This window comes from Chionomys nivalis, chromosome 17 (assembly GCF_950005125.1).
Source record: "Chionomys nivalis chromosome 17, mChiNiv1.1, whole genome shotgun sequence".
NCBI lineage: Eukaryota > Metazoa > Chordata > Mammalia > Rodentia > Cricetidae > Chionomys > Chionomys nivalis.
In genome coordinates, this window is record NC_080102.1 from 17,373,447 (window position 1) to 17,392,342 (window position 18,896).

Here is an 18,896-nt window from a genome sequence, read left to right on the forward strand (position 1 = left end):
GTGATGCTTCAGACCTCAAATAGCTTCTCTTGGGTAGCTTGGCTTAAGGATGAGAAAAGTAACAGATACGTTAACGTGTGTTGAGATTTCTCCTTGTAGTAAGGATTTGTTATTTCTGTTTTACAGATTAAGAAATTGGAGGAAGATTGACCAGCGGGCAAACCTGTGGGGTATTTTCTCAATTGGTAATTGACATGGGAGGGCCTGGTTCAGGAAGCTCTCTTTTTGTCTGCTTGCTCTTCCCCACACTAGAAAATTCTTTTCTTTACTAGTATTAGGGCCTACTTCAGAATTCTGCTGTGTACTGAAAACCATGAGACATCCTGCCTCATGGACCGAACAAGTACTGAATTCTTGTGCCTTTTATTCATGAACAGTCATTGCTGGGTTAATTGGATCATAGTCTGCAAATCGTAATCACTTTAATAAATCCTCTTCATACACATATGTGTTTAAAATATATAATTTTCCTCATCTCAAAAATAAATTTCAATTGCTCAGTTATTGAGATTATAAGTCTCTGGAGCATCCAGGAAGGGAGGTCTGTAATGACACGAGGCAAAAATACAGTATGCATTGGGTGGATGTAAATGTTTGAACAAGGGTGTTTACAGTAAACACAACACAGAAACAAACATCCCTCTAATGCAGTGAGATCTTAGCCAAGTAAAAATGGCATGTAGAAAATGTTCTTAATGGAAGAGAGAGTGTGGAGAAGGTCTTTTGCTCTTCCTTCCCTGTATAGGAAATGGCACGTTGTCATGAGGGAAAGAAGCTTGGAAATGATGAAAATGGTCATTTCCAGCTCTGTTTCATATTAAAGTATCAGAACAATCACTAGATAAGCTTACTTCTAATCTGCTCTCATTTTGTTTTCGTTCGTGTTTATTTTCACGCTCCTCTTTTTTTATTATTATTTTTATTCTTTTTCAATTAAAATTCCACCTGTCCCCGTTTCCCATTTCCCTCCCCCTCCTCCCAAATATTGCCCCCTCCCCCCACTCCGCTTTCCCTATCCCCACTCCTCTTCTCCTCCCCCCACTCCATTCCCCCTCCCTCTTGATACTGAAGCTCAGTACAAATTCCCTGCCCTGCGGGAAGACCAAGGTCCTCCCTCCCACTTCTACTTAGCCTGTTTGGACAATCACGCTCCTCTTTTGATTGTATTTGCAGGATATGCCTCCCAATTACCAGTGACAGTCATTTCCTTCTATGTAAATGTAAACCACTACTTCTAGTAGAAGAGGGGTTTAAAATGGTGTCCAGAAAAGACAGTGTCCTAAAGAAGATGTGAGGTGATTTAATGATGGAAATTCTTATCTTGAAACCCCCACTTTGCTAAATCTATAGTGAGCTGAGAGACCTGTATGTTATATTGGGGGAATTGCTTGTTCAGAGGAGCAATCAATTGTTTTGCCCGTGGCAAGTATACAGCTAAATAATTTTGACAATATTCTCTCTCCAAACTTCCCATCTTCCTCTTTGATGATCGTTCCGTGTAAGCCTATTATACACATAATTCACCAACCTATCAGTTCAGCTCTGAGAATGTCTCGCCTGTTCGTCTGAGTGTCACAACTCCGTCACTCCTTTCCTGTAAGACTGAAAAGCCTCTCTCCCGACACTGAAAGGAAGACCACAGGAAATAATACATCATGCTTCGCTCAGCTGTGACTTTTTCTAATTTTTCTTTCCCAAGCAGCTTGACTGCTCTACTCAAAGAATCCTTCCTAGGAACAGTGAGAGAATGCTAGCTGAGAACACTGCCTTCCATCAAAGTGACTGCAGGATATTTCATGTTCTGTTGCTCGTCATCTTTTCCATCTTCACTTGGGTGTGTCTCCTGCGCTCGGAAACTACACAGCTGGGTTCCAGATGTGATTAAGCTCTTTTTGTTAATTGGGTGCAGCAATTGGCAATAGACATAAATTCCGAATAAAAAGAAACATAGAAAGGAGCTGTAGGATGAGTCCACCCACTTTGCTTGTGCAATGTAATAGACACCACATAGCTAAGGAATCAGCCCTTCCAGAAGTGGCTCCTTGCTGCTGGAAACAGAACATTATTAATCTAAAGCCAGCCACTATTGTTCAGTTCCACAAATCTGTGGCAGATCATTCCTACAATGTTGTCCAAAAACTCAAACCTGGAGTCACAGTCTGTCTAGTTGTTACAGAATGTCTTAAGCACCATAGTCTATGGATTCAAAGGCAGTAAGCACAGCAGTTAGGCACACATGCTCCATTACCAGAATATTCACATTGAAATGACAACTCAGGCAGTGGCTATATTATTTTGGCCAATTCTGACTAGAGTGCTTGTCCTCTGTAAAATTAGAGAAGCTACTTCTTTCAAGGATTATTATGAGAGGAAATAAATCAGCCTATTTATCTAAACTTATATCTGGAGCTTACAATGAGGAATCAAAAATAAGTATGAAAACAACAGGCAGTCAACTGTAGTCACGTTCGAATTATGTTTGAAAAATTACCTGAAGTCAACAATTTATTTCATTCTGAATACCTAACCCTATACCTTCATCTAAGCAATTTATTTTTATAGCAGATAGAGATCAATCAAAATCATACTTAACAAAAGGTGTTAACAGTGATTAACACTTAACTAGAGGGTGATTGACTGTGTGGTGCCCAGTCCAAATCAATACATCTATACACAATCTTAAGTATACTAATTTCAGGAAACATCATAGAGATAGATTAAGGAAATATTATACAAGCCAACAGACTAGGGCATCTACTTTGAAAGAGCGTCTTCTATATATAACAGGGGTGCTGCTCACATGAAATATCAACAAAATTATTGAATAAACAATGTCTGAAAAATAAGTGCTCCAACTGACCTGGCAACATGGAAATGGAAATGTGACAAGATCTCACCCAGAGATAGAAAGCCACATGCAATTAATGGCTACTTAGACAGGCAGAGTGATTCTTCTTGAGGGACAAGGGCTTCGGCAAACCGCCCAATCACCAGCAGTCTCCTCTACACACATACACATAGGAGCAATGATAAATGGACTCAGCATGCTAAAATTACATACACATGTGTGGGAGTATGTCTAACAATAATCAAAGAAGAGGTCATGAGTTTGGGAGACATTGGGAGGGCACAGGAAGAGTTGAACACAGGAGAAAGTAGGATGTAAATAATGTAAATGTTGTACTAATATATGAAGTACTCAAAAAGCTAAATAGTATAAATGGAGAGAGAGAGTAAATAAAATTATTAAATTAAAAATATTACCATTGTCAGACAGTTATAAGTGGAAAATTGTAGGTAAAATATGAAGTAGGTAAAACTAAAGTCCATGTACCATGTGGGATTTCCCCTCTGAATGCTGCGATTACCATTAATGAATGAAGAAATTGCTTTGGACCTATAGCAGGGTAGAACTTATCTAGGTGGGGAAAACTAAACTGAATACTGGATGTAAGGAGGCAGAGTCAAGGAGAAGCCATGGAGCCACTACCAGAGACAGACATGCCAAAACTTTGCTGGTAAGCCATTGCCATGGGGCAATACACAGAATAATGGAGATGGGTTAAATTAAGATGTAAGAGTTAACAAATAAGAAGCTAGAGATAATGGGCCAAGCAGAGATTTAAATAATATAGTTTCTGTGTGATTATTTTGGGGCTGAGCAGCTGGGAACCAACAAGCGGGCCCCCCTCCTAACAACACACTGACTGAATTTCTGCTTCATACCAGCACTGAGGCCAAAGAGCACAAATTTTCAATTCTGAGTTTTTAGTTAATAGTAATAATATATATTTCACATTTTTAAGAGAAGTGATTTCAAATGTGTTACTACTAGGAATAAGATAATGTTAATTAGCACAACTTGACCATTCACATTGTCTACACATATTAAAGTACCACACTCATTACCTACACATACATAACCACTATTTGGCAATGAAAAATTTTAAGATTAGAATAAAGTTAATTTTGCCAAGTGTTAATCTTTATGTTTAAAGACAATGTTATGCTATATAGGACTGCATGTGCATCCTTACACAGGATAACTAGGGTGCAGACAGCTAGCCGAGAGAGCTTTGAATAACATTCATTTGCTTTTCAACCCAGGAGCCAATTTCCTTGTTTAACTGTGTGTGAGATGTAGCAATTTATACACTATGACATATTCACTCATCCATACAGAGGTAGAGCCGTTAAGATGCCGAGTGAAATTACATCCCTCTCATAAAGCTTAAGCCCTCTCAAGTTCATTGTAGAATCGTTGCTATAGAAGAAACAAAGAATGACTTATTTTCACGGAGTCCCTAGGCTTCCTCTTACCTTCATGTTTTCAAGGCACTGCATCGTGTACTATCCACCAGAAAGGAGTACTCACACACAAGTTCCAGCCAATAAAAAATCTTTATGAGCCAACCAGCAACCCCACGAGATGTTTGGGACCCGAGTACAGTCTTGTGTCTTCTGGGGGTGGGCATTTAAGCAGAAAAGCCACACCCTGGATTGAAAAATTTCCATCAGAAAGAAGAGTTATCCAGGATTGGGAATACGAAAGCAAAAGGTTTGTACATGTAAGATTTTTATCAGGATGATGGAATTTGATGGATTAGTCCTTTATTCTCATTTTGGCAGGTGGTGCAGCTACCGTGCTGGGTTCCAAGGCCTGAGTGGTATTTCCATCATTGTGTAAGTTGTGCTAATATCTGGTAGTCAGCTAAGGTGTTGGACCTACCGGACTTGCGATTCTTAGTCTCATAAAATATTCTGGCATTGTTAAATACTGAAGCTTTTTGGTAACACAGAAACATTTTTTTTTTGTTTTGTTTTGCAGTGTTTTTAACCTATAGTTTATAATAACTGGGGAAGTTTTTAGGTATTGCTAATCATTAAATTTTAGAAAATAGGAATTCATTTTCTTATCAAAGTATATGCTAACATTGATTATGGAAAAAAATATCACTTTATTAGAATGTTGGTTGAGCCCTCCTGGCAGGTAGCCTAGTTACAGATCTTCATCTCTCCCTCCTTTCTCCAGAATCCAGTTCCCCAATCTTATCTGAACTCTGTAGTAGATACCTGTTGTATCCTCCTTTCCCCACGTGAACCCATCTCTTGTACTTCCCCTCTAAACTTCCTTTCCCCCATTTATTTTTTTATCCCGGCCCCTAAATCCAACTGACATCATCTGTAAACCCGAAGGCCTCTCCAACCCGAGGTTCCACAGGTAGCCTGGCTGTGGATTTTCCACTTGCCCTCCTCTCCTCTAAGACCAATTTTACAGTCTCATCCTCAATTCTGTAAGAAACTAGCTGATGCAGCCTCCCCATCCTTTTTGCCTCATCTCCAGTGTATCTTGTAGATCTTCCTCTCCTAACTTCCTCAACACCCAGGTTGTTATTCCTGGCCCTGAATCCAGCAGATACTCTCTGAGAACCCACCCTCCAATCTCCCAGAGCAAAGAAGGTAGGTAAGTTTCAAAGCTTTACTCTCCTTCTTTTCCTCAGTATCCAAGCCTCCAGTCTCATGCCGAAATCTACAGCAGACTACCTGTTGGGGCCCCCATTACCAGGGAACTAAACAGGTCTGGAACCTCCTGCTTTCGTTTGTTTCCTGTGGATCCCTTCAGACATCTACTCTGAACCCATTCTCATTCTAAGTGTCAGCTCCCAGCAACTAGAAATGCACCTTATTCAGAACCCCAATTAGCCACACCTGTCAGGATCCCACAGGTATGATTCCCTACCAAACAATACACAGACACCACAACCTCCTAAGAAGTAGAGGAGGCAACAGAAACCAAGGAACAAAATCATCCAACAAAGAAAAGACCAGATATCAGCTTTCCAAACCCAGAAGCCTGGATACAAACAAATAAAAGCCAGGACAATATAATATTTCTCCACCAGACCCCAGAAACCCTACCACAATAGGTCTTAAGAATTGTAACATAGCTGAAACACAAGATAAAGACCTTAAAGTAAACTTTATGGGTATTATTGAGGTCCTTAAAGAGGAAATGAATAAATCTCTTAGAGAAATCTAGGAAAACACAACCAATAGAAAAAATGAGCAAAACAGTTCAAGACTTTAAAATAGATAAATAGAATTAATAAAAAATTATTAGATCAGATTAGATAACTAGACTTAATAAAGAAAAACCAAGCTGAGGAACACCTGGAAACAAGAAACGCAAGAATTCAAACAAAAACCTCAGAGACAACCATCTTTAACAGAATAAAAAAATAAAAAAATCTCAGATACTGAAGACACTGTAGGAAAAAGGGATACCTCAAACAAAGAAAATGTTAACTCGAAACACACCCTGCCATAAAACATTGAAATAATCTGTGATACTATGAAAAGACCAATTCTAAGAAAAATAAGAATAGAGGAAGGAGAATCAATACAGGTCAAACACAAAACATTTTCAAAAACATCATGGAAAAAACATTCAGAACCTAAAGAAGGAGGTGCCTATCAGAAGGAGATGCCTATTAAAATATGAGAATAGAAGAAGCAGACATAGCACCAAACAAACTGGACTGGAAAATAAATTCCCCTCGGCACACAATAATTAAAAATAGTAAATGTACAAAGCAAAGAAAGATAATGAACAGCTAGCTTTAAGGGAAAAAGACCAAGCAACATATAATGTCAGACTTTTTTGAATAACCCCTGACTTCTCAGTTGAGACTCAAAAAATTATAAGGGCCTTGATGGATATCCCACGCATTAAACCAAAGATGCCAGCCCAGACTAGCTAGTATACATAGCAAAACTTTCAATCACAATAGGTGGAAAATATAAGACATTCCATGATAAAACTAATTTTCACTAATATCTATCTTCAAATCCTGCCCTACAGAAGCTTCCAGAAGCTAAACTCCAACTTAAAGTGTTTAATCATACCAAAAGAATAAAAACCCAAAATGAATAAATAATTCATACCAACATATCAAAAGCGGAGACACACACACACACACCACAACAGCAAAATAACAGACACCAGCAAACACTGCTCATTGATAACTATCAACACAAATGGTCTCAATTACATTAAAAAAGACTAAAAGACTGGATAAGAAAACAGGATCCATCCTTCTGCTGCACTGAAGAAACACTAAATCCTGGTTAGACGTAGCCTCAAAATTAAAGAATGGAAAAATATATTCCATGCAAATGAATTTGGGGAATGAGATGGTATAGCCATGTTAATATTTGACAAAACGGAGTTCACACTGAAACCATTCAGAAGAGATAAGGAAGGATACTCCATGTTTATCAAAGGAAAAATACACCAAGAGGACATTGCAGTTCTCCCCCCCCCCCCGTATGTGTGTGTGTGTTTCTTTCTTCTCTCTCTCTGAAATACATTTTTTATTTAATTAAATAACATTTTTCATTTATTTTACATACCAACTAGTTTTCCCTTTCTCCTCCCATCCTGTTCCCTCCCCGTTCCCCTTTACCTCCCTCCTCATCTACCTGCCTCATCCATCTCCATTCATCTCAAGAACAATGGCAATGGGTTTTTGATCCTACTGCACGTACTGGCTTTGTGGGAGCCTAGGCAGTTTGGATGCTCACCTTACTAGACCCGGATGGAGGTGGGTGGTCCTTGGACTTCCCACAGGGCAGGGAACCCGGATTACTCTTAGGGATGATGAAGGGGGGGACTTGATGGGGGAGGGGGAGGGAAATGGGAGGTGGTGGCGGGGAGAAGGCAGAAATCTTTAATAAATAAATAAAAATAAAATAAAATAAAAAAAGAAAGGGAGAGGCCTCCAATGGACTTGCACAAAGCATGACACATAAGATTGAGGCAGGACCAAATTTTTCCCTTTACATTCCTTACATCTAGGTAGGGTCAGGTAATCCACCACAGGGAACAAGTTACCAAAAGCCCGCAAAGCACCAGGGAGAGGTCTTGCTCTCACTGTTAGAAGCCTTACTAAGAGATCAAGCTACAGGATTGCCACATACATGCAGAGGGCCTAAGTCGGTCCTATGCAAGCTCCCTGACTGATGATCCAGTACCCATAAGGTCCTGTGAGCTCAGATCAGCTATGCCTGTGGGTTCCCCATCATGACCCACACCCTTGCCAGCTGGTCCAAGCCCTGCTCCCTTTCTTCTGCAAGACTCTTGAAACTCAGTGTGGTGCTTGTCTGTGGATCTCCAGCCTCTGCTTCCATCAGTTACTCAATATTCAGAGTAACTCTGATGGCAACTAGGGAAGTCACCAATCTGCTTAGAGTAGATGGCCAGAATGCTTAATTAAAACCTATGCACCAAAAAAAGGGGGAAAAAATCTATGCACCAAATACAAGGGTACCCAGTTCATAAAAGAAATACTACTACAGCTTAAATCACATATTGACCCTAGTACATGGACAGTGGAAGACTTCAATATCCCAGGCAAAAACTAAACAAAGAAAGGCTGAAGCTAATTGACAATATAAATCAAATGGATCTAACAGATGTTTACAGACCATTTCATCCAAATAGAAAAGAATATACCCTTTTTTCAGCCCCTTATGGAGCTCTCTCCAAAATTGTCCACATAATTGGAGAGAAGGCAAGACTCAGTAAATACACAGTAAATACAAGAAAATTTAAATAAAACCCTGCATCCTACTGGGCCTTTCTTTCTATTTGTCTTGTTTTATTCTGATGTCTTAGTTTTTGTTTTATCTATTATAGTATTAGCTATATTATATTAATTGTATTCTGTGAAGTACATTTTATTATGTTATAATCTCTTTAGAAACCTGTCTGTTTTCTAACGAGGGACAAAATTGGTGTGAATCCAGACAGGCATGGAGGTGAAGAGGAGCTAGGGGAAATAGAGGGAGGGGAAGCATAATTATGTAAGAACATGCTCCATTTTCAATAAAAGGAAAATAAAAGGAACACTGGGCTGAATGTTTAAATTGCTAGTTATTTATCTGTTATTACAAACTAGAGGCCTTAGCAGACACTGTGGGAAACATTGCCCCTTTTTTCAATAATTAGCAGAAGCCCTTTAGGGAGAAGCCAAATGAAACATAAAATAAATATAACACAATCCATTTGTCTTTATGAGTGGCCAGTATTTCTGAAAACAGCATGAGAGAAATTTGAAAACAAACAAAATGGATACAAAACATGGCTATTTTCTCAGCTTCACTGTGATTTTAAATTTCAAAATTATTAAAACATAGTTACACTGAAGTTGAAGTTTTCAACTTCTAAAAATAAAATGAATGTCTATGAGTAGCTATATTGCTTTGTTTTACAAAATGGAGTTAAATTTATATAGACTACGTGAGCAAAGTATAAATGAAGAATTGTGCCAATATTTTAATACTTTGGGCAATTTTTTAAAATGCATATATATATAGAAACCAGCATGTTTAATGACAAAAATAAACAGTGCGCATGAGATCAAACCATACTAGGTGATTCTAAATCATATAAAGTAGCCTTAAGTGCAGTATGCTTTGAAAATGAAGTACTTCACTTACTGCGTCTCTGTCCCCACCCAACAACTTAAAAATGTCTACGCTTTGACAGAACTGGTTAGTGATTCTTTTGGAGGGAAATCTGAGTAGTTTAGGCTTTAATCTTGTGTCTGGAAATGAGTTGGAACTGGTTTGAGCAGGATTTGTTTATCCTATGTATCTAAAGTCAGAGCCAATAAGTCTCTTAGCTTTGAACAGCTCTAAACGTCTACTCCCATTTGCACAGGATTGATAAGCCTATTTGTAGATAACTCAACACTCACATGTGAGCCGTTGTATGTGTATTGGCTGAACTAAGACACGACTTGAAAAATAGCCTTCTCTGCAATTGTATCTGTCTTTGTGTTTCAGGCATATGGGGTTTCCTTCTTCCTTGAGCATTTAAGGTAAATGTATACATTGGCAAATGTAACTGTGTAATGGTTGGCCTATCATCCTGTAGATTAATGAGGGGTAACTACACAATAGATCAAAGGCCAGTTCGACTGGTGTATGTTTCTGGGCAATGGTGGGTCAGCTCCCAGTGAGAGAAACCAGCTTTCAATTGTTTGGTCTGGGAGATAAAAAAAAAAAAAGAGGAAAGAGAAAAAAGCAATGGAACTTGGTGATAAGATGGGAAAATGCCGTGCAGTAAGAGAGATGAGGTTCCCAGTCACTCGCCCTGGACTCTCGAGATGTGGACCACAGCAATACTTAGCCGTTATCCCCATCTGTGGGTTCACAATTTTTCGTCCTTCACCTCACTTGCTCTGGAGATTCATGGGTCCCAAGATGTGGGATGGCGAGGTTTAGCACTATCCTCCAAGTACAGCATCCATGGTCATCACAAGAGCAACTGGGGCTGCTTACCAAAGAGCATCACATGGGGCTGTTGACTGTTGGCATCCCCTCCTACAAGGAGGGGCAGGGAGGGTCACTGGATCCTTCCCTGAGTATGCAGCCATGTGCTATTTCCGACACGCGTGCTGTTTCCGACACACACGCTGTTTTCGGCACGCGCGACAACACATGTCATTTCCGACATGCATGTCACCCCGACACGCATGTTTTTCGGCACGCATGTCATTTCCGACACGCATGTTATTTTCGGCACGCGTGCTATTTCCGGCACGCATGCAGTTTCCGCCGCGCGCCGACACATGTCATTTGTGGCACGCGTGCTATTTTCAGCGTGCGTGCTGTTTCCGACACGCGTGCCCATCCCGACACGCGTGCTATTTTCAGCGCGCGTGCCCTTCCCGACACGCGTGCCCTTCCCGACACGCGTGCCCTTCCCGACACGCGTGCCATTTCCGACACGCGTGTTATTTTTCGGCACGCGTGTTGTTCCCGACACGCGTGCTATTTTCGGCACGCGTGCCCTTCCCGACACGCGTGCTATTTTCAGCGCGCGTGCTATTTCCGACACACGTGCCCTTCCCGACACGCGTGCCATTTCCGACACGCGTGTTATTTTTCGGCACGCGTGTTGTTCCCGACACGCATGCTATTTTCGGCACGCGTGTCATTCCTGACACGGATGCCGTTTCCGACACGCATGTTGTTTTCGGCACGCGTGCTGTTTCCGGCACGCATGTAGTTTCCGCCGCGCGCCGACACATGTCATTTGTGACGCGCGTGCTATTTTCAGCGCGCGTGCTATTTCCGACACACGTGCCGACACACGTGTTGTTTCCGACACACGTGCCCTTCCCGACACGCATGTTATTTTCGGCGCGTGTGCCGTTTCCGGCACGCGTGCCGCTTTTGACAGGCGTGCCATTTCTGACACACTTGCCGCTTTCTCGGGGCAACCATGTCGTTTCCGACACGCATGTTATTTTCGGCACGCGTGCTATTTCCGGCACGCTTGCTCTTTCCGACACACATGTTATTTTCGGCGCGTGCTAACACATGTCATTTCCGACACGCATGTTCGCATGCCGCTTTCTCTGGGCACACATATCATTTCTGGCACGCATGTTATTTTCGGCGCACTGACATTTCCAACACGCGTGCCGTTTCCGGCACGCCTGTCTGTGTAATTATTTCAGGGCTGAGTAGTCGGGAACAAACTAATGGTGACTCCCCAACAGTTATTAAGGATATGGATACAGGCAAATGCAATTTAGACTGTTTTAGCAATCAGTCCTCTGCAAAGAAAGGGAGGAAATGAAGCAGCTAAGAGTGACTTGGGTTTTTCTTCCTCTAATTAGCTCTGTATTCTCTATTATAGTTTTCCATACTGTAAATATATAATTTTCCATAAACTCATGTTTACAAACATGAGAATTTTTTTCTCTAACCTTTTCATTTGGCAGAGTCATCAAAAATAAAATAAGCAAGGATCATTTAGGCAAAGAGATGTGGCCATCATCGGATACCGTCAGGTGAGACATTCAGGGATCAGGGCCATGACCAAGAAGAAACAGGCTATGACTCTGAGTCAGGGGGAGCAGGGAAGGAAAAGCAATGACATAAGTGGCTGAAGGGTCCAAGTTCTTTCATTAGCTGTGACTAATGATTTGACAGATGAAGAAATGTGCTTCAGTTGGCAGGTTACCACCTCACCATTGTGTGCCAGGCTTCACTTGATGAAGCCAGAAAGGCGGTTCCTTGGGCTCTTTGAAAATGGAAAGGCATGGTTTACGCTCTTCCATGGGCACTTGAAAACAGGGACTGGAGACTTCTTTCCAAATCTTATGCTGCCTGTGTGAGGGACTCAGCAGGTTTCCCCAGAACAGCCTGTGCCTGCCTCTATTCTCTTCCTTGGGTATTGCTGCTGTGGTGATTTGGGTTATTTTTGTTATCAGAAATATGAAAGGGACAATTTATTCTGTCTGCTTCCGTAAGACTCTTATTAGAGGTTGTGGGAATGTGAAGGCAAAATCACTAAAACAGCAACAAAGGAGTTTGTGAATCAGTTACAATGTGTACAGGGCACAAGGATGTTAGAGGACTGGCTCAGAGAGCAACTGACTTCTTAGGCTCTAACATCCTCAAAGAGGGTGAGGAACAATTGTAAGGGGCTGAGTACTAGGACCTCGGCTGTGAGGCGATGTCTTCTGCTGCACCATTTAAATCTTAACCATATGTTCAGCCACACAAAACTTACCCATTGGCACCATCAATTAGCATATAGTGGATGGGAGAAATCCCAAAAAGTCCTACGTGGAGGTGAAGAGCTACAGGCAATTAATGGCTTATTGAGAGAAGAGAATGAGTCTTCACCAAGAATGAGGCTCCTGATAGATTCTCTGAAATAGGTGGCTCTCAACCTTCCTAGTGCTGAGACCCCTAAACACAGCTCCTCATGTTGGGGTGAATCTCAACCAGAAAATTATTTATGTTGTTACTTCATACCTGGAATTTTGCTACTGTTATGAACTACAATGTAAATATTTGACATATAGGATATCTGATATGTGAGCTCTCCATCAGATCCTGTAATCTACAGTACCACTCCGCTCCCAAACTCACCCTTCACCAGATACCTCAGCAGCTACCTGAGATAGACAGAAACTGCAATGATAGGATAGTCATTGAGACACAGATACCAATTGCAAGGATTGTACCAAGAGGAAAAGATGCTGCTTGCACCAATTGGAGAAAGAGATGAGTAGGCACCAGTACAAGAATACATGCAACAACATAAAGAGCAATATGGCAACACTAGAATCTAGGGATTCTACAACAGAAAGACCTGAACATCATGACCCAGATGAAGCAGAAGAAAATAACCTTAAATATAACTTTATGAAGATGGTAAAGGAAATGAAAAATTAAAGAAGAAATGAAAAATCTCCTTAAAGAAATGGAGAAAAAGACAAACAAAAACTTGGAAGAAATCAATAAATCTCTTAAAGAAAGCTAAGAAAAAAATCAAACAGAGGAAGCAAACAGAACAAGACTTCAGAAAACTAAAATAGAGGAAATAAAGAAAACACAAACTGAGGGAATTCTGGAAGTGGAAAAAATAAGAGTAAATGAACAGGAACTACAGATGCAAACATAACAGAATACAAGAGATGGAAGAGAGAATCTCAGAAATTGAAGATACGATAGAGGAAATAGATTCATCAGTCAATGTTGAATCCAGCAAATTCTTAACACAAAACATCCAGAAAATTTGGGACACCATGAAAAGACCAAACCTAAGAATAATAGGAATAGAAGAAAAACTTCAGCTCAAAGACACAGAAAAATATATTCAACAAAATCATTGATGAAAACTTTCCCAGCCTGAAGAAAGATAGTCTATGAAGGTAAAGGAAGTTTACAGAACACCATATACACCGAACTAAATAAAAGTCCCTGGGCCATATAATAAACAAGACACGAAATATACAGAATAAAGAAAAAATATTAAGAGCTGCAAAAGAAAAGGACCAAGTAATATACAAATGCAGACCTATCAGAATTACACCCGACTTCTCAGTGGAAACTCTGAAAGCAAGCATTTCCTGGAGAGATGTGCTACAGACAATAAGAGACCACAGATGCAAACCCAGACTACTATACTCAGCAAAGTTTTTAATCATCACAGTCGGAGAAAACAAGGTAGTCCATGACAAATTCAGATTTAAAGAATACCTTCCACAAATCCAGCCCAACAGATTGTACAGAAGAAAAATTCCAACCAAAGAAGTACTGCACTCATGAAAACAAGGCAATAGCTAATATCACACCAGCAAATTCCAAAGAAGGAAAACACACAAATATTACCCCTGAAAAAAGCAGCAGGAATTAACAATCACTGATCATTAATATCTCTTAATATCAATGAACTCAAATCACCAATAAACAGACACAGGCTAACAGAATGAATATGAAAACAAAATCCATTCTTCTGCTGCATACAACAAACATTTCAACATCAAAGACAGATATTACCTCAGTGTAAAGGGATGTGAAAAGATTTTCCAATCAAATGGACTTAAGAAATAAGCAGCTGTAGCTATCCTAGTATCCAACAAAATAGACTTCAAACTAAAAGCAATCAAAAGGGATGGAGAAGAACACTTCATACTCATCACAGGAAAAATCTATCAAAATGATATCTCACTGCAAGAGCACCTACCTATGCAAAAGACTTTACTGAAAGTCCCATGTCTAATCCCACACACTAATAGTAGGAGATATAACACCCCACTCTAACCAATAGACAAGTCTGCCAGACAGAAACTTAACAGAGATATAAGAGAACTAACAGATACCATGACTCAAATGGACTTAATAGACATCTATAGAACATTGCACCAAAACACAAAAGAATGTACCTTCTTTTCAACACCTAATGTAACCTTTTCTGAAATTGACCACATACTCGGTTACAAAGCTAACTTCAACGGAGAAAAAAATTGAAATAATTTCCTGTACCTTATTGGATTACCACGACTTTCAGTTAGAATTCAACAATAACAACACTAATTGCAGAAAGCCTACATTTCCTTGAAATTGAATAATCCTTAACCGAATCACCTCTGGGTCAACTAAGAAAGTAAAGACTTCCTAGAATTCAATGAAAATGAAGGAATAACATAGCCAAACCTATGGGACCTATGAAAGCAGTGCTAACAGGGAAGTTTCATACTATTAAGTGCCTAACTCAGAAAGTGGAGAAGCCTCCCACTAGTAACTTAACAACACACCTGAAAGCTCTAAAACAAAAAGAAGCAGGCTCATTCAGGAGGAGTAAATGACAGGAAATAATGAATTGAGGGCTGAAATCAATAAAAGAGAAATAAAGAAAACAATATAAAGAATCAACGAATCAAAGTGGTTCTTCAAGAAAATCAACAACAAGATAGACAAACCCATATTAACACTAACAAAAAAAGACAGAGAGATAAATCCAAAATAACAAAATCAGAAATGAAGAAAAGGCAATAAGCACAGACGCTGAGGAAATACAGAGAATCTTTATATCATACTTCAGAAACCTGTCCTCTACAAAATTGGAAAATCAAAAAAATGAATAATTTTCTGGATACTTACTACATTCCAAAATTAAATCAATACCAGATGAACAACTTAAATAGACCTATTATACCTAAGGAAATAGAAGCAGTCATCAAAAGTCTCCCAACCAACAAAATTCCAGGACCAGATGGTTTTAGTGCAGAATTTTACCAGAACTTCAAAGAATAACTAATACCTATACTCCTCAAATTGTTCCACAAAAAAGAAACAGAAGGAACATTGCCAAACTCTTTTCACGCGACTAGAGTTATCCTGATACCCAAACTACACAAAGACTCGATCAAGAAAGAAAATTACAGACTAATCTCCCTCATGGTCATTGATGCAAAAATATTTAATAAAATACTGGCAAACCAAATTCAAGAACACATTAAAAAATCATCCACCAAGATTAAGTTGGTTTCATCCCAGAGGTGCAGAGATGGTTCAACATATGAAAGACTGTCAATGTAATCCACCGTATAAAGAAACTGAAAGAAAAAAATTATATGATTATCTCATGAGATGCTGAAAAAGCCTTAAACAAAATCCAACACCCCTTCATGATAAAGGTCTTGGAGATGTCATAGATAAAAGAATGTATCTAAATATAATAAAAGCAATGTACAACAAGCCAACAGCTAACATCAAATTAATAGAGAGAAACTCAAAACAATCCCACTAAAATTAGAAACAAGACAAGGCTTTCTGCTCTTTCCATATCTATTCAATACAATACTCAAAGTTCTAGCAAAGGCAAAAAGACAACAAAAGGAGATCAAGGCAATGCAAGGGGGAAAGGAAGAAGTCAAACTTCTGCTACTTGCAGATGTTATGAGAGTATACGTAAGTTGCCCCAAAATTCTATCAGGGAACTCCTACAGCTAGCTGATAAACACCTTCAGTAATGTGACAGGTGACAAGATCAACTCAAAAAAATCAGTAGCCCTCCTGCATACAAAGATGAAAGGGCTGAGAAAGAAATCAGAGAAATATCACTCTTTACAATGACTACGAACAACATAAAATATCTTGTGATAACACTAACCAAAAAAATGAAAGACATGTATGAAAAGACCTTTAAATCTTTGAAGAAAGAAAGTGAAGAAGACATCAGAAAATGCAAAGATCTCCCTTGCTCCTCAATAGGTAATAATAATGAAAATGGCAATCTTACAAAAAGCAATCTAAAATTCAATGCAATCCCCATGAAAATCTCAACACAATTCTTCACACACCATAAAAGAACAAAATTCAACTTCATATGGAAAATCAAACAAGCCAAAAGAAAAAAGAAAAAAAAAAAAACAGGATAGCCAAAACGTTCCTATACAATAAGGAACTTCCAGAGGCATCACCATCCCTGACTTCAAGGTGTATTATAGAGTTAGAGTAATGAAAACAGCTTGGTATTGGCATAGAAACAGACAGGTGAACCAAGGGAATCAAATCAAAGATCCTGGTACTAATTCACACACCTATAAACATTTGATTTTTGACAAAGAAACTAAAATTATACAATGGGAAAAAGAAAGCATTTTCAACAAATAGTGCTGGCATAACTGGAAGTCAACGTGTAAGACAATGCAAATAGATCCACATTTATCCCTATGCACAAAACTCAAATCCCAATGGACCAAAGACCTCAACATAAAACTAACTACACTGTACCTCATAGAAGAGAAAATAGGAAGTATCCTTGAAAACATGGGCACAGGAAACCACACCAGTAGAACAGACACTGTACTCCTGAGAGGTAGACAGACACTGAAAGATCCCAATAAATAAATGGGACCTCCTGAATCTGAGGAGTTTCTGTAAGGCGAAGGACACAGTAAATAAGACAAAATGGCAGCATACAGAATAGGAAAACTTCCTCATTAACCCCACATTTGACAGATAGCCAGCCTCCAAAATATGTAAGTAACTCATGAAACAAATAATCCAATTAAAAATGGGCTACAGATCTAAGCAGAGAATTCTCAACAGTAGAATCTCAAATGGCAGAAAGACATTTAAGAAAATGATCAACATCCTTAGCCATTAAGGAAATGCAAACCAAAACAACTCTGAGATACTATCTTATACTAGTCGGAATGACTAATATCAAAAAACAACAGCTTAGGCTGGAGAGGATGTGGAGTAAGAGGAACACTCCTCCATTGCTGTTGGGAGTGCAAACTTGCTCAGCCACTTTGGAAATTAATATGGCAGTTTCTTAGAAAATTGGAAATCAATCTTATCTCAAGACCCAGCAATACCACTCTAGGGCATATACCCAAAGGATACACATTCATGCCAATAGGACATTTGCTCAACTATGTTCATATCAGCATTATTCATAATAGCCAGAGCCTAGAAACAACCTTGATGCCCCTCAACCAAAGAATGAATAAAGAAACTGTGGTATACAATGGAGTACTACTCAGAGGTAAAAACAATGATATCTGGAAATTTGCAGGCAAATGGATGGAACTAGAAAAAAATCCTGAGTGAGATAGCCCAGACCCAGAATGAACACAGCATGTACTCACTGATAAGTGGATATTAGAAATAAAGCAAAGGATAACCAATTTTTAGTCCATAAAAGCAGTGAAGCTTGGTAACAAGGAGAACCCTACGAGAAACATACAGGATCCCCATGGCAATAGGAAATAGATAAGATCCCCTGAGTGTTGGGACCAATTGAGTCCTGGCCTTCAGTTGCTCTTCCCTGTCTAGAGCCTTCTAATTGAAGTTACTGGAAGTTGTGCCTAGCTTAGAGGATCAGAGATAAGATTTTCAACTCTTGGCCATTGACTGCAGGGTATTTAAGCCTCCATGGTGCTATTAAAGAAGGGCTATTTGTACCAGCGATTGAAGGTCCGTGTGTTGGTCTGTCTCTGCGTGTGTTTTCTCAACCTCCAGCCCCTTGCCCGAAGCTCGTGAACTGGGTTCTAGCACATAGAGCACGGACAGGGCTGCCGTGCAAGGTACCTGAGAAAATTTGGAGGGTAAAAAAGGAGGGCAGAAGAGGAGGGACAGGGGAGAAGGGGAGGGGGAGGAGAACATGAGGGAATGGGATGGCCAGATGGGGGAAGGACAGAGAGGGAGATGAAGGAAAGAGGTATCTTGATTGAGGGAGCCATTATGGAACTAGCAAGAAACCTAGTGCCAAGGATATTCCCACAAATCCACAAGGATGACTCCAGCTAAGACCTTAAGCAATAGTGGAGGGGCTACCCAAACTGCCCTTCCCTTATAATCAGAATTGATGACTACCTTAATTGTCATCATAGAACCTATATCCAGTAACTGATGGAAGCAGATGCAGAGATGTACAGCTAGCCCTGGGATGAGCTTTCAGAGTCTAGTCGAAGAGAGAGAAGAGCAAATGGGTCAAGACCATGATGGGGATACCCAAGAAACAGTTGAGCTGAGCTAGTGGGAACTCACTGACTCTGGACTGACAGCTGGGG